The sequence below is a fragment of the Pinus tabuliformis genome, chromosome Q (assembly GCF_031772625.1).
Source record: "Pinus tabuliformis cultivar Carrire ecotype Pingquan chromosome Q, CPIR1, whole genome shotgun sequence".
Lineage (NCBI taxonomy): Eukaryota > Viridiplantae > Streptophyta > Pinopsida > Pinales > Pinaceae > Pinus > Pinus tabuliformis.
The window spans coordinates 1,285,614,444-1,285,626,989 of NC_142296.1; positions in this window are offsets into that span (position 1 = coordinate 1,285,614,444).

Consider the following 12,546-nt stretch of genomic DNA (forward strand, 5'->3'; position numbering starts at 1 on the left):
AACCTTTGTTTCTCTACCTGAACTACTTGTCTGCCAAGATTAAGCTGTTTGGACAGACCTTTTTTCTCTATTCTACAACTCAAAATTGAAACATGGCATGATCCAGATTAAACTGTTGAATCATCCACAAAAATTGAAACAAGGTCCTCAATACTAGAAACACTTTACCCAGCTCTTGCTCTCTAAGAAATATGGGATCTTTGGGATACCAAAGCAGAGCATATTTGGCTTTTCTCTTGCCAATCATGAAATATGAAACCTATTACTATAGGTATCCAACAGTGGCTCCACATGGGGATGGTTTTTCTTTTGAAAGACCAAGAACAGCAGGTCAGATTGCCTTGTTGCATGACTGCCCATCTTTGTCTTTAAAATCTGCTGCATATAATCTGTCAAAATTAGTGTGCTTCTTTCTTGGAGAGCCTCTGATTCTATCTGCCTGTTGCTGCTAGGTGCAGCATTTGGGAAAACCTCTTTATACAATTTAAATCACAAGAGAATATGTACAATTGCATATATACAATGAACCTCTGAATTTCTATCATAGTGAACAGTCAAAATAGTGCTTCAGCATCCTGCCATTGACAGGACCTTCATCCAGCTCAGTTATAGTCAAGCTTTTTAGGAAGTAGGTGTTATTACCTTGTACTGCTTGGACAGCAAATGGTCCTTTCCATAAAGAATCAAACTTCCCATGTTTTCCTTTCTCTTCTCTTCTTGCATCCCACTTTAAAACTTTGTCCCCCACATTGAAATCTTCAGCTTTAGTTCTTCTGTCAAAGGCCTTTTTCAGTTTCTCTTGTAGTATCTGCACTCTGCTGAAAACTTGTTCTCTGGTCTGCTGTAGACAAATTATCTGGTTAATCCTTCTTTGCATGTCATTAGGCTCTGCTTGGCTTTCTTGTAGAAGTTTCATAACTGGCACTCCTAGTGATGAAGGAAATCTGGCCTCTAATCCATAGACTAACTCATATGGGCTGGTCCCAATTGATCTTTTGGTGGTTAATCTGTCTGCCCATAAAGCATTTACTAGTTTCTTATGCCAGTTCTTTTTGTTCTCTTCCAGCACTTTCTTTATGATGTTTATCAGGCTTTTGTTTGATGATTTAGCGAGACCATTTCCTTGAGGATAGTAAGCTGTAGAATGGCCCAAAGTAATGTGAAATTTATGGCAAAAGTTTACCATCTTCTTGGATCTGAAGGCAGCAGCATTGTCTGTTATTATCTTGTCTGGGCAGCCAAATCTAGCCAGTATATTGTTCTCCAAAAATTGAATGATTACTGAATCATTTGCTTGTCTGCATGGGGCAGCTTCAATCCACTTGGTGAAGTAGTCTGTTGCTGTTAGAATCCATCTGTGTTGTCCTGAAGATGAGGGGTGAATTTCTCCGATGAAATCCAAGCCCCATTGTTGAAAAGGTCTCTCTGTTGCAATGGGCCTCAAAGGGAGTGGCAGCAATTGTCTTTTGCCTTCAAACAGTTGGCACTTGTGGCATGATGTTGTGAATTTCTTCATATCTGAGAACATAGTGGGCCAGTAATAACCAGCCCTTAATATCTTGTCCACAGTGGACTTCCAGTACAAATGTCCACCACAGTCTCCAGCATGGAATTCTTGCATAATATTGTCAGTTTCATTCTCAAGAAGACAGTGCAGCAAAATACCTTCGTGGTTTTTCCAGAGTAGATTCTCATCTATCACACAAAATTTAGATGTTTTCATTTTTAGGAACCTAGACTTAGTTCTGGACAGTCCTGGGGGAGCACACAGGTTTTGTAACACATAACAGATATCAGAGTACCAGGGAGATTGTTCAAAGGCTACATTGATCTTTGGAGTCGCCAGCTCTGTTTCACTGTCCATTTGGTTGATATCTAAAGCTCGGAAATTTGCTTCTGTCATTAACTTGGCCAAACCTTGCCCTTTTATCAGCTTTGTAGGCTTTATTTCAATGTCAAATTCAAGTATGTTTGCAATCCATTTTCCTCTCCTTCCCTCTAAGTTTTCTTGTGTGAGAATGTCTTTGACAATAGGACTTGGTACATAAGCTACAACATGGGAGTAAAGGATGTAAATCCTAAAGTCTTTGATGGCTTTGATCAAGGCATAGGCTTGTTTCTCCATTATTTGGTACTTTAGGGGGGCATCCCTAAGAGCTCTGCTGAAAAAAGCAATGGGCTTTTCATTCCCTTGGTCATCTTTCTGCAATAAAACAGCAGCAATAGTGTGTTGGGAGGCAAAGGAGAAAATGACGAAGTCTCTGTCAAACTGAGGGTTAGTTAACACTGGGGTTTGAGTCAAGGCCAATTTTATACTTTCAAAAGCTTGTTTTGCTTCAACAGTCCATTTGACCTTTGAATCTTTCTTTAGCATATTGTTTAATAATCTGATTAACTCTGCTAAATTTGGGATAAACCTTCTCAAAAAGTTAATTTTTCCCAAGAATCCTTGCAGCTCTTTGACATTCCTTGGGTGAGGCATTTGTAGGATAGCTTGTATCCTATCTGGATCAATTCTTATGCCATCTTTCGAAATGATGTGTCCTAGAAGTTTCCCTTCTTCTAAACCAAATAAAGACTTCTTGGGGTTTAAGGAAATACCATATTTCCTGCATGTTATGAAGATTTGTCTCAGATGTTTCAAGTGTTCTTGGTCAGATTTTGAAAAGGGTGTAAGATCATCTAAGTAAATGACCAAGAAATCATGAATTTCCTTTGCAAAAGCAATGTCCATTGCTCTCTGAAATGTTGCCCCTGCATTTTTCAATCCAAAGGGCATCTTCACATACTTGAAAGTACCCCATGGGGTAGTAAATGCAGTCTTGTCTTGATCATCAGGGTGTACCAGGATTTGATTGAAACCTAAGAAGCCATCCAACAATGATATTCTTGAGGCTCCTACTACTCTTTGAAGGATGTGGTCCATTTTGGGTAAGGGATAATTGTCTTTGAGTGACACTAGGTTCAAATTTCTTAAGTCTACACAAAGTCTAATCTCACCAGTTTTCTTTCTTGTAGGGACCAAATTTGAAATCCACTCAGAAAACCTGATTGGTGCTATGATCCCAGCTTTGAACATTTTTTGTAATTCCTTTTCAATGGAAGGAAGAAGCACAGGATTAATTCTTCTCAATTTCTGTTTGAATGGTTTTTGATCAGGCTTGAGGGGAATGGTGTGCTGGATAACAGAGGTATCATAAGACTTCAAGTCTTCATAACCCCAGGCAAAGACATCTTGGAATTCTTTAAAGAGATCAACATATTTGGGTTTTTGATCAGGGGGCAAAGCAGCAAACAGCTTTATTATTTTAGGCTTGTCAGTGGTACCAATGTTACATTCTTCAATTGTTGCATCTAATGGTTGCATCTTTGGTTTCCTGGGGACATCATTTGAGTCAAAAATGTCCTCTAGTGGGGTAAGGCCTGCTGGAAGAAGATTGTCTTTGAGTTGTATGATTTCATCTTCAGCGTTGCTCAGCTCTTCACAGTCAGTTTGGTGAATTAGCTGAATGTTTTCTTTGTCGAAAATGGTTGGACTAAGTAGTTGTTTTACTGTCCTAGGTGACATTGGGTGGGCAGACTGTTGAAACTGTAATTGTGATTGACTTGCCCCATCAACTGTTTGAGATTGACTTGCTGTCTCAAGGTCAATATTTAATCCTGTAAACTCTTGTTGCAAAGTTAAAAAGTTGTTTATTTGCCTATCATTCTCAAATACTTGCCATTCTTTGACATTGTTTGGAATAGAAGGCCTATATTTGACTTCTGCTGTGAAACAATTGTTGGGTTGTAGTGGGAATTTGAAGGTGCTGGCAAATGTTGCCAAGCTGTGAGCATGGAGATTGTGGCCCCTAGGAATCTTTGTGAGAACAAACTCGGAGAAAGTTTCTAGTATTTCAATTACAGCAGACCTATAGGACCTTAATCTTTTGTCATTGGTGACAAAATCCCCTTTTACTTGTTGAATTACTAGATCAGAGTCCCCCATGATTGAGAGGCTATGTGCTTGTAATGATTTTGCAATCTTGAGGCCTAGTAGCAGAGCTTCATATTCTGCCATATTGTTAGTGCATTTAAAGTTCAATCTATAAGCCCGGCCTTGTGCACAGGCTTTCTCTTTGTTATGTATCCATACTCCAGCTCCTGCCCCTAACTTGTTAACTGAGCCATCAAACTCTAGGACCCACAGACTATCTTGCTGGTCAGGAGATTTTAAATTCTTTTCATGGGATGGCCATGTGAGCATGAGTTGAGGTTTCTTTTCCCATTTGTCTCCTAGGATAATTTCATCATTTGTTTGACAATTTTTGACAACTAAAGGAGGGTGAATGGGTATTGTTGGGCTGATTAAATTTTGGCAGGTGCCACTTGTTTGATCGATGTTTTGTTCTTGTATGGGTGTTTCGGTCTTAATGTCATTGCTTAAGGAATTTGTGCTGTCATTGAAAAGGATGAAGGAGTCTATGTCCGAGTGGACAGCATATATTGGAAAATTTTGAGGCTTTTCTTCACTGCTGACCATATATTTCATGAGTGTTTCCCTATAAAGTCTCTTGGGTTGTCCAAAGACAGAGATGGTTGCATATGACATGTCTAATTGCAGGGAGCCTTGGAGCTTGGCTCCCCAGGATCTTGATAGGAGCATTCCATATTTGGGTGGGATATCAGCAACAACAACATCCATTAGAATGGTTTTGTTGGGGAATTGAACCAGGGACACACATAAATCCTTAATTAGGCCCAAGCATTTGACTTGACTAGAATCAAAAGAAAACAGGTCTTTGTATGGTCTTGTTATATCCAAGTTTAATCTTTCCATGACTGCTTTTGGCATAAGGTTGTGAGATGCACCTGAGTCAAACATTGCATTATGCAGTATTTTATCATGAACATGCAAGCTGACATAAAAAGGCAAAACTCCTGTGACTACTGTTTTTCCATCTACCTCTGGGCCAAACAGTAATTCTGGAGTGTCATCTAGCACATTTACATCATCTTTGTTGTTGGTGAGCTGAAGGGATTTTTTGATCTGTTGCTTATATATGTCATGCTTGGCTAGCTCTGAAAGGGGAATTGCTATCTTTAACTTTCCAATTTCTGTTCCTAGGTCAAAAGGTTTATCCACCTGAATTTTAGAGTCACGGATAGCAGTCCTTTCTCTGTTCATTGAATCTTCTTGTTGGATTTCATCTTGATTTTGGAGCCTGCCCCTCATGTTGATGTCTTGAGGGGTGATGTTCGGACTTGGGTGGGATGATGAGGTTGCCAAGGGTTGTTGTGGTGTGGACGGTATTTCAGTGACCTCCTCAACCACTACTTCTTTTGTAGGTAAGTTTGTTTTGTCATTAGGTTCAGTGACTAAGGTTTCTTTAGATTGCTGTTTCTCCTTTATCTTCTCAGGCTGATTTGCATTTACAGTCCGACTTCTTAGTTTGTATTGTTTATGGACTTCATAGACAGCAGTATCATACCCTTGTTTAAAGTCAAAAGACTCTCCTGATTGTGTTTGGAATGTTTTGTTTTCATCCTCCTCATGGTCTTCTTGTGTTAAGAAAACATGGCTTTTACCATCCAGACCTATTAAGTTGATCTCAGGATCTTCATTGAGCTGATTAGCTGAGGAAGTTTCTGCATAATTTTCTTGAAAAGGGGGTCTGATATCTTGGTCAGCACCTGTTTTTCCCATATTGGGGTTCTGTGTTCTCCTAAAATTTGGGTTTCTAGGAGTATTGTTTTGTGGTGATTCCCATGATGACTTTCTTTCTACTGATTCCACTCTCTCACCTAGTCTTTTCATGCTGTTTAGTATTGCATCCAACTTCTGATCAAAGCCCGAGGGCTCTTCTTTGAAACCAACCTTCTTTTCCAGCTTTGCCCTGTTTCTTTTGGCAATTAGGTTGGCCTCTACAGTGACTGCAACTCTTTGGGCTTCTGCAAGGGTTGGAGGGTCTCTTTCTCTCAACTGATAGGCCATATCAGAATCAAAACCATCAGGGAAGTTATAAAGGGCCAAATCAGGAGGGGGCCTTAAGTTATGGGGAATAGCATTGTATATGTTGTTAAACCTAGCACAATACTCCAACACCGTTTCTTGGGGACCTCTTTTAATAGTGTTATATTCACCAAGTATATGGTGCGGATCTCTCTTTTTCTCCCATCTGTTGGTGAATTCCTGGTATAGAACTTCAGGGGTTGCAATGGAATTTGCATTTAAGGATCTAAACCAAGTTCTAACATCCCCAGTTAAGCTTTGAACAAAAATTCTCATCCTAACACTGTCATCATCTATTTCATAGGTCTCAAAGTGGTCTTGCATCTTTTTAGCATGCTGGATGGCTGTCAAAGGGCCATGGGAGTCAAAAAATGAGAGTCTAGTTTGGTAGTCTTGGGGTAGAGCTGGAGCATTGGCTGGTATCTGCAGCGGTGCATATCTGTTAGCCATGTTTATGGGATTTATAGGGTTAATAGGAACAAATGGGACAACAGGGATTACAGGTGTAACCGGGTTAAGAGGATGGGTAATAAGTGGGGAACTGGTTGAGGGAGTGTGTGCAGATGGTGAAGATGGGAGAGAAGGGCTGTGAGGTGTTGATGATGAGCTAGGGGAATTAGGTGTGGAACGGAAAAGGACTTTACAAGGAGTTGGAATGAGGATAGGTTGGTGTAAACTTATATCTGAATCAGCAAGCTTCTCCTGCTTTTGCTGTCTCCTTATGTTCTTTGGTATGATATTTGGGTTATCGACGATGATGGGTTGATTAGGGTCAGGGTTTGCCCTAGTGTGCCTTGGGTTTCTTTTGGGAGCCAGCTTCTAAGTATTCTTTAGAACTTTGTACAGAAAGTTTTGTATGTTCAAGGACTAGGTAAGAATTCTGGAATGACTATATATTTCTCAAAGCTAGTATGAAGTTTCCCTAGTTAGCTCTTCCCTAAAGCTGTCCCTGTGTTTACAGAAACAGTCCTAAGGCCTCTTGGCTAGTTTCAGGCTTGATGGTAGCTTTTGGAAATAGATAGTAATTGAAAAATTCTAAATCCCCAGCGGAGTCGCCATTTATGTTAACACCCAGGTTGTTCCCTATGACTCCCAAGGGAATACGGCCGGGGTAACCACTAACCAATCTTTGGATCACTGTTCCTAGCCAAACTGTGATCAGAGAGGGCTCTCTCTTTATGATTTGCAACTGTTTGTAATAGGGTTTTAGGCTAGCTTTTATGTACTGATTTTTTGTTTATGTTTGGTTGATGAAACTCCTTTTAGATTCTATTGATGTAGTTTTCAGAGAGGTTGAATACCATTGGGCAATGGAGTCTGTGGCTATAAGTGTTTGAAACTTTGAGATGAAAGATGGAACTTACAGGGCCATTAGAGTGCTTAATAGAACAGGTTTTTTGATTAAATTACTGGAAACAGGTAATACAACAGTGAAAGCATTTAAGAATTTTCACTTGTTATCTATATGTTCCCAACAGACAGCTTTAAGAGGAGAAAACAGAGGTCTTAGGGGCAAAAGTTGAATCCCTGAGAATGACTGTTACAATAAAAACACAGTTTTGAATTGTAGCAATTAAGAATTACAATTCTGTCACTGTATATGAGGAAAACATATATAATAGCTCGGTTTGAGTCCAGGGTAAACATGGTTAAATCCTGGTACTATCCTTTCACCTTGCTATCAAGTGTAAAACATTAGAACAACTAAGAGAACAAAAGACTCAAAAACACATGACAAAGAGATTTGAGAATACTTGCTGTTTTATGCAACACCCTGGAATCCTGTAACATTCATCTTTCACCACAATACATCAAAGAACACCGAGCCTTGGAAATTCCATTCTTCCTTTGTATTAATTTTCTGAAAATGTTACAACGAGCTAGAGCTCTTCAAAAGAAAATAACAACCACCAACCAACCCCTTTCACTGCTGTGAAGGGTGAATATATACTTGTGGTCATTTACAAAATATCTGAGTCCTGAGTTATCTCAGATTTTACTTCCTTACCAACTATTTAAGATATTATGGGCACAATTTAATGCAGCATTGATTACAGAGTACAGGCATTTTAATGCTCTGTCAGAAGATATTTTAGCCTTTGGAGACAGCTAAGTCGGTCGAGATTTTCTGAGTAAATGCTGGAAAATCTGTCTTTAATGCTTTGTACGCTGTGTCTTGGACTTGTCACCTGTGATTGTGACTGTTGCTTGTTTGAGCTCAATGGTCCTGCTGAGTTGGCTCAGCCTCTGCCTCTTTCCTGTAGATATTTTTTCCTCAAAACTGTGCCTGCGCATGATGCTTATTTGCCTGTAGGAACAGCGCTACTGATTCTGGCCTGACAGAACTGTTTGTGTCAAATTTCTCCAGGCATCCTGAGTGGGCAGTTGGTGTGCTAGGATTGCACCCAGAGTTTCATCTGCTTCTGTAAATTTGAAGAAGTTAGGTGGTGTGTCAAACAGATGGTCCACTTCATTCATTAGGAAAAACAGGTTTTCCACTCTGTCATACATACTTTGCCCTGTGGCTGGCCCTGGCTCTGCTGAAGTGCTGGGTGGTTGTGCAATTTCTGCCACTGCATGGGCATCAATCCTCTTGTTATAATTGTCCAGGGTGAGCAGTCTTCCTACACTGCTTAAGATGCTGGGGAGGCCTCTGTTCTGCAGAGTCACGAATTTTTCCAGGAATCTATTGATCTCAGTTTGCATATCCTGGGTCCTCCTCTCCAATGTTCCAACTAAGTTCCTTAATGTAACGACTCTCTTTGCTACAGCAATTGCTTCTGTCCTGTTAGTGATTCCCATGACAGCTAATTGAGAGCTAGTCTTATAGTTCAGAGTGTTGATTATCCTTGTAGCAGCTTCTGGCATGTGTCCAAGGCTCGCCCTGGCTCTCTGTATTTCTTTATTTGCTTTAGTGATGAGCACCATTTGCTCATCCATGGTCTCAATATATTGCCACTGTTTGGCAATGGACCTTCCAATGTTGCTCCATAATACTGCTTTCATTTCAGCTGTCACCCTTTCTAGTGCAAGCTCCTTCTCTAGTTCAGCAATCCTCTTTTTAAGAGCTTTCACCTCTCTGTCTTTGGTTGCCTCATTCTGTTTGCTCCTGTCAAACCTTTCATTTACCTTAGTCAAGGTTTTCTTAAGCTCATCCAGCTCTTTCATTTGAGATTCCATGGCTTGGATCTCAGCTTGCAGCTTTTGCATGTCTAAGCTAGCAGCCTGTTCTGATTTTGTAGTTGTTGCTGCTGTGGATGGTGCCGTGGTTTCTGTTTGCTGAAGAGGAGGAGTAATCTTGGGAGGGGTTTCCTCAAGGTTTATTATGATAGGAGGAGGCTGGGAGGGTTGGCCCTCTTCTCTTTGCTTCAGTGTCTCCTGTAGTGCTGCCTTTGCAGCTTCAGTCTGTCCTAGCTGGTCCTGAGTCCTGACCAGCTCTTTATATAAGGACACCAACAGATCTGTAGCATCCTTCTCTTGCCTTTGCTGGGCAACTTCATCGATCTGTGGATGGAGGGTGGCCGGGAGTTTGATCTTCTTTCTTAGGGCTGCCATGTCTGCATCCCTTATCTTCAGGAGCTCTTGAATGCCTTTGACATCTTTAGGGTCATGCCCTATCTCTATGATTACCTCTTCCAAGGACTTGATCCTATTGTCCTTGGCTTGTGATGAAGCTCTTTCTAACTCCAGCTGAGAAGCTGTGTTGTCTAGACTGCTCTTTAACTTATAATTTTCTAATGTCTCATCTGCCAAGGAGGCATACACCATTTCACCAGTCTGCTTATGCAGTTCAATCTTGTCCATGGGGTGTATGTCTTTGGCAAGAACCTCCATGTTGGTTCTCAGATAGTCCGAGGTGGACTGAGGCTGCAAAGCTGTAGGCATGAAGTGGCTCATTATCATTTTGCCTTCGCTCACATCGAAAGCAGACATGAGTCTCTGCTGGTTGCTAGGAGCTAGGTTCAACAAGTGATCATATAGCTGCACTTTTATTGGATCACTCCTCCTTTTTATGTCAATGAATTGCTGTTTTATACTTGACTGTCCTTTTCTTGTTTCACTGGAGGAGCTGACCTCTCCTCCCATTGTCATGTCATGTCCTCGCTGGGATGAGCTGGCCGAAAGTTCTCCACTGGGTGGGCCCATACCCATGGCTTGCCTTACTGCAATGTCCTCCTCTTGGGAGTCATTCAGTCTTTGTCTCTTCTCTCCCCTGATGAAAGATGAGGTGTGGGGGGTCTCTCTCTCCCTTTTCCTTGTCACATCCTCCTTTTGTGGTGTTTGGAGGACTGATGTGTCAACATTGGTGTCTGTCCTGGGAGGCACATTTGTTTGAGGCTGCTGCTCGGTACTGCCAGGTTGATCTGTCCCCTTTTCCTGCTGTAAGGGCTGCTCACTGGACTGTGCTTTTTCTTGTTGCTGTCCCAGCTCTTGCTGTTCCATTTCCTCTTGCTGCTGTAGCAAGGTGTCCACTTGTTCCTCTGTCAATACAGGTGGCTGTTCCACCTGTTTACCTTTGTCTTTGCTTGCTGCCTGGGATGTCTTCTCAGTGGTTTGCTGCTGTGCTGCTGAAGATCCAGCAGCTGTTCCACTTTGCTTTCTGTAGGAGTAGGGCACCTGTGCACAAGTTTCCAAGTCAGTTTCCTTTTGTACATTCCTGGCTTCTTTCTCAAGCAGTTCTACCTCAGTGAGTTGTTCTATTAGTGTACCCTCTTCCCAATCTAGTGCATTGGCATACTTTTCTATTTCCGGTTGTCTTTTATGTGCATAGTTGCCCAGTCTGTATCTAATTCTCCTGAGGGAAATACTATGATTGGGGTCATAAGGAATCCACTCAAAACTGGTCTGCAATCTGAGGCCTTCCAGCATGCTGTGTGCCTCTTTCCATCCTTCCTCTTTCTTGTTATACAGGAAGGAACCTAGCTGACTTCTTACCTTCAATTGTGACTTCTTGTTTCTACTCTGAAAGTGAAGGTAATCTGAGTTCCCAAACTGCCTGAAATACTCCAGGGCAAAAAGCCTCATGGGGACATACCTTGGCAATCTAAATGGGTTCAATTCACAGCCATATATCCTAATGACTGTGTGGTTCTGGTAGAAGTACCAGTTGCCAATGTTGTAGGATTTGTTCAGATGTAGAATCCTCCTCATTTCATCGGTTAATCTAGGAGGAGGAGTACCTTGCAGAACTGTTAGGGCCGGATGAACAAATAGATCAATGAACTCACAGTATGTATAGGGTGATACTGAGGTAAAATGAAACACAGAGGTCCAGAAAACAACTGATCTTGGGCTTCCTTGGGCATTGAGTGGCCTCAAAGGAACTGAGAAGGTAGCTGGCTGATAGAAAAGAAATAAATGATAGATATATGAGGAGTACCTAAACAGCCTCTCCCTTTTCAAATTCATGAACTGATCATGGATTTTCTCTGCTATGTAAGTTGCATAATCATATTGCACAGCTGGAGGCTTACCAGGGGCAAACATGGACAGCATTGCCATTATACTTTCATCTACATCTTCCAGCCCCCTGAACCCTAGGACATAGCTAATTAGGTCCACCAGCATTCTGCCCAACTCATTCAGACAATGGTACCCAATAGGAGGGGTTCTGACTGTTTCAGAGCCTGATATGACGAACAGTTGGTTGATTTTGATAATCTGGTCACTGGACAGCTTGATCCCTGTGTTAATTAGATTCTGCATGGACAGAGGGGTCAATTTCTTGGCTGTATTGAAGTGCAGCATCTGGTTTATGCTCTCTGGGGTGATCTGGAACAGGACTAGGCCTGTGGGGCTTATGACTGCCCTTTGGCTGGGGTCATAGCATTCCTGGCAGCTGTAAATGAGCTCTGGCATTGGATTGACTTGGGGAAGGTTGTATATGGGCAAATTTGACTCCCAAATCCCCAAGATATCTGCTCCACTATGGTGCTGGGCTCTTAGTTCATTCAGCATTAACACATTATACTTGGTTCCCATAGGAAACCAATCCAGCATTTGGTAGTCCATGTCTCCCAGGGCTTTCCATGCCAGTTCTTGGTGAGGAGCATTGATGGGCTTGATGTTCAGTGCAATAGGGGTCTCCATAGCTGTTCAAGTTACTAGAATTGCAAATAGACAGGTGGAATGGTGAAAACACAGTCTGGAGACAGTCTTCTGTGGAAACGGTTGAGGTTTTGAGTATTCAAGGGGAATTCTCTCAGTAGCAATTGAAATACTACTGGATTCTAGTGATAGAATCTCTCTGTGGTGTGACTGAACTCTCTAACAGGGTGGAATATGTCTATTAGCAATTTCTGCCGGGAAAACGCAGAATTACAGAGGTTTTTAATGAGAATTGCAGGTTTTTAGAGCTCTGCCAGCGTTTCTTGGCCCTCACAGTGACAATGCTGGATGAATGAAAGGGAATGAACGGTGTAAATCTAGTCTTTATGGTCCCATTATCCCTGTGAGCAATTTTGAGCTAAATGAAGGTCGTATGGAGGGCGAAATGGTCTAAATACCTGTAATCCGACGAGCAGAGGTTGAAACACAGGTACACAGGTGCTTTT